Source organism: Eucalyptus grandis, chromosome 8, assembly GCF_016545825.1.
Source record: "Eucalyptus grandis isolate ANBG69807.140 chromosome 8, ASM1654582v1, whole genome shotgun sequence".
Classification (NCBI taxonomy): Eukaryota; Viridiplantae; Streptophyta; class Magnoliopsida; order Myrtales; family Myrtaceae; genus Eucalyptus; species Eucalyptus grandis.
This window is the reverse complement of record NC_052619.1, coordinates 22097056-22101723: the sequence shown is the minus strand read 5'-3', so window position 1 is coordinate 22101723 and position 4668 is coordinate 22097056. Positions and strand designations below refer to the sequence as shown.

General features: G+C 42.2%; 1 long non-coding RNA gene across 3 annotated transcripts; it reads left to right on the top strand.

The window, feature by feature from the left end:
- Positions 1-1856: 1856 nt before the first annotated feature.
- Positions 1857-4309, top strand: LOC104431481. 3 transcript variants are annotated; one of them, XR_005545209.1, is made up of 3 exons: positions 1857-1944; positions 2056-2254; positions 2352-4309. It is a non-coding gene; the product is annotated as an uncharacterized LOC104431481 (long non-coding RNA). The 3 variants fall into 3 exon arrangements; XR_005545211.1 differs by having other exon boundaries at positions 1862-1944; positions 2059-2254; XR_005545210.1 differs by having other exon boundaries at positions 1888-1944; positions 2017-2254.
- The last annotated feature ends 359 nt before the right edge of the window (positions 4310-4668 follow it).

Sequence of the window (4668 nt, the reverse complement as noted above, 5' to 3'; positions counted from 1 at the left end):
TTTTGATTTATTAGTTCAATACATCTACCAAGCAATGGCCTCATCATCTTTTTTCACCTCCTGAAGCTGTTCTCATGTCATCGCTCTTTATCTTTTCTTTATACCTTATTTCATTGCAAATTTCAAAGATTATGGAATCTCCACGGTTCTATCGACCTGTACACTAAATTGATGGAGATTTCTTTGCTTTTGTTCCTCTTGATCGAATTGGCCATGAAAAAGGCCAATGCCATTTACTTCTTTCGCTCAAGTTCGCTAATTCTTTTTAGAAATAATGAACCACTAGCAATAATGGTTATCATCTTTTCTTGAGTTAAGTTACCACATATTTTGCATTATCAATTCTTAATTGAGTTAGGGCACATTTGATAACTATTTTGTTCCGAGAAATAATTTTTGATCAGAAATAATTTTTTCTGATTCTATTCGCGGGAACAATTTCTGAGCAAAAGAACGTGCTCAGTAACTATCCAAAAATTTTATTCTCGGGATAGATGTATTTGGTAAGATTCTTAAATTTTTCCATTTCTTTTAATTATTCTATTACTTTTATTATATTTTTCTTTTTTTCCTTCTCTTCTTCTTCCTCCTTCTTTATAGCTGGTCGTCGGCCATAGCAGTGGCCGGCAATCGGCTAGGCCAGGTCTGGCCTCGCCAAATTTGGGCGAGGCCAAGCCTCCCCCAAGCAATGTGAGGTTAGCCTCGCCCTAGCCGAGCGAGGCCAAGCTTTGTCGGGGGCGACAACACTCCGGCGAGGTCGCTGGCTCTCGTTTAGTAGGTCGTCGGCCATAGCCAAGGCCCGCAACCGGCCAAAGAGAAGAAGAAGAAAGGGGAAGAGAAAAAGATAAAAGAAAAGAAAAAAAAATAGAAACTGATTCTAGAAATTATTTCCGAGATCAATAAACTACTTTTTTCTACTTCTTGATTCTATTCCAAATCTATTCCGGAAACAAAAAATTTATCAAACGGATTTCTATTCTTTTTTCGTTATGGGGAATAAAAGAACAGATATAGTTGATCTTGAGAAGGTTACCAAACAAGGCCTTAGCTACCGATTTTTATCTTTTATTTTTTAAAGATTTATCAACTTTTCTTATCTTATCTTAAACGACAACTCACTTGTCTTGCAATATACCACCTTTAATTTACCTTTTTCACTAGAGGATTACATTTACCAACTAATATATCAAATTACAAACCTGTGTGACTTACCAACTTTTTTCTTAACTTTACCAACTTTTTTCTATAAAATTTCTCCGTTCATTTGTAGAATTTGACGATTGTTAAATTTACCAACCATTTAAAAATTTGTCAAACTCAAGTACAGGAATTGACATGCCCAGAGAGCAGGATGATGGTGGGGAATTACTATCCGTACTATCCCTAGCCCGATTTGATGGTCGGCTTGGCATCCCACATGGACCCGGGAGTGATCGCACTGCTCTTGTAGGACCAACTCCCAGGTTTGCAAGTGAAGCACAGGGACGAGTGGTTGGATGCACCGCCCCAATCCCAATGCTCTGGTTGTGAACATTGATGACGACATCCTTCAGGTAAACTGTCATTGTTGGGCATTTACAGCCCGAGCCTGAAACGCCCAGGAGAAAAATGGGGTGTTTTAAGAACCATCTTCTAATGAGTTTTGAGTCGAAAGTCGCGAATATCTTGGAAATGCTGAAAGCTCAATGCTGGTCCCTACCAGCATTGAGCTTTCAGCATTTTCGGAATGCTGAAGGGCTCCATTAATGAAATTTTGTGGAGTTCCTTTTTTACCCTAAAAAAATAATCGGAAACCCAAATTTACCCCTTTCTAAAAGAACAAAACCAAGGGCTTTCCTTGCAGCTCCTCCAGAAACGCTCACACTCCAGTCCTCACGCTCACTCTCTCGACTCTCGAGAGCCCCACGCCGACGCTGACTTCAAATCCGCCAACGAAAAATCTGGGTTTGTTTCCTCCGCTTGATTCTTCTCCTCATCTGGGTTTGTTTCCTCTGCTCGATTCTTCTCCTCATCTAGGTTTGTTCCTATTTCGATCTTCTGAAACGGAGGACGCAGCAGCTCACAAATCAACTCCTTTCTCCCTCCGACGCGACCACTTAGGCCATCGCCTCCGCTCGATTCCCTGCATCCTCGCACGTTTTTCCCCTGCTTGTGGGTAGTGAGGTTCGGGCAACCTTCGGAGGCCTGCGCTTTCTCTCTTTAAGCCTTCTTGGGTCGTCAGGACGGAGGCAAGTTCCTCTTTTTGTCTGTCGAGGTGACCCTCTTTGTATGACGCGTTCCACCTTCCTGCCCTAAATTCGCACTAATTCTGGCATTTCATGGTTGTGATGGTCACAATCGAACGTGCACAGGGAGGCTTGAAAGAAGCCGGAACTCCTTGCGTCGTCTGCCGTGGGAGCAGAAGGATCGATTGTCACCGTTGCCGCGGAAAAGGGTCTCCGCGAAAAAGGTCTCTCTCTCTTTCTCTCTCGGTGGCAAACCCAGATGGTTTGGTTAGATATCAGCTCAGGTTATTGGTGAAATCTCCTAACTTGTTGCAAGTACATACCATTGCGTTGAGTACCTAGCGGCTGGGAGCCGGCGGCTACGGCCAACCTCCCTCGGGTTTGTACATTGGATGTGTGTCGTCATGTGAAGGCCGGTTCTGATGACAAAATCTATAGGACCAATTCATACATGTTTGTGCCGTAGGCGAAGGCGTAACCTTAAAAAGGAAAAAAGAAGGAAAGAGAAAAGAGAGAAGCATAATGCAACAGCCAGATTTCTTGTTTTATCCCCTTCCTTCGGATACCCACTTTAATGTTTGAATGAACAATCAGCTGTTGTGTGAAAAACATTCTGGGAGTTTAGTCTTGGTGGTTTGTTGCGGGAGCCTCTCTGTGTTCATAGATAGAGCCTCGATCTAAATCTAATCTATGCAGAGAGTCAAGAGTTTGCTGCAATTAATGACCGGAGTTGTAAATGTTATTGGGGGATCGCTAGCTTTCTTTGAGGTCCTGATCAGAATAGAAATGTTGTTTGTGAGAGATCTGCACGTGCAACACTGTTGCAAGTGTCTGCTTATGGATATCTCGTGGGGATGAACTTGATTAGTTTCCAAATGTGAGGGCATAGATTGACCTTATGCATTGTTCTTGCAAGAGAGATTCCATATAGTTCTCTCTTTTCGGTACTAGCAGCTGTTAAATTCAGGCTTGCCCTATCTAAGATGGGAGGAAATATCTCTCTAGGTGGATAGTGAGGAATTGAAAAGCATGAAGGCTACTGCTACCTAGTGAATTGAAGAGATCCCATTGCATTACTAGTGAACCGGTTCAGACTTATGAGTCATGGACCACAAGTTATGGTGGCTTGATAAGAGGGCAAAGCTCCACATATGGTCAAGCGCTGATAGTCTACTCTTTTCCAAGCAAAGAGACCACTAGGCTTATGTTTTATAGCTTCCATCCACATAAGAGTCTGTATGAGTAGGTTTTGTTGTAATTACGGTGGTCTTCTTCAATGCTGCTTCTTGTTCCATAACAAAACACACACTGCATCGCCATGACTTCCTTGGAATTTCACCTTTTGTCCCCTTGCTTATTTTGCATCATCTGGGTTTGTTGTGGGGTGTAAGGGGGTCGAGAAAATTACAGTGGCAAGTGTGCTTTCAATCAGAATGAGAGCATAGATTCATGGCATTTCGGTATTCTTTTGGCCACTTAATTAAGTTTTCTGCGATTGGCAGATTTCTCTTTGTTTTATTTACTACTTTTGTTGGGTGTTCCTCCGCTGAATCCTCGTATTATTTGCTGCTGTAGAGCTGATCGACCAACGAAATTGAGTTCACCTACAGTATCAATTATATTCAACAACTGTTAACTATTTGACTCCATTTATTCTTGGTGAGTTTTTTATGTCTAGGTCAGCCCCTTTGTGCGGAGGGTGGAGTGGGCATTGAAGCTCAAGGGCATAGCCTACAACTGCATCGAGGAAACATCCTCAACAAGAGCGCTCTGCTTCTGTGGCTCAACCCTGTTCACCAGAAAGTCCCTGTCCTCGTCCATGGAGAGTCCAGAGTAGTCTACGAGTCCAGGAGGAATGAAGCCCTATGTCAATTATTGCACCTGCTCCTTGCTCGGTGCAGAGAATAGCTTTGCTTGCCCTTGTTTTCCTTATGAGTTGAGCTTTGGATTTGTATTTAAGATTCAAGAGTTAAGTATAGATCGTAATAATGTGGTTTAGTGCGGTTTTTGAGTTACTCTGCTCCTGTGTATGATTTCACTCTTATCTTAGATTGTTGGTTGTGCAAATTGACAGTTGAAGCTCCCATTGCAGATGAGTAAAATTGCAAATTAATTCCATTGCTTTGGTTGCACGTCTGGATTCAGTATGCTAAGCAAAAGAAGAACAGGCCAAAAGGATCCACTATAACCATGGCAACTCCAATTTCCAAAGGTTCTCGCCAGAGTTACTTAGGGAAAATTGTGGGGTCATGTTCTGGCATTGAGGATCAAAACATTAACTCATTTTGCGAATTGTTCATTCAACTGGGGTTTCTCGAAAGCACCCGATGCAAAATGTAGTGATTCTCATAGTTTAGATGTAAATCAAAATCTTCAACCTTCTTTGTTTTTACTTGTGCCTGCCTCTAGATCTTGCATAATAAGTTTATACCTCAATGATACG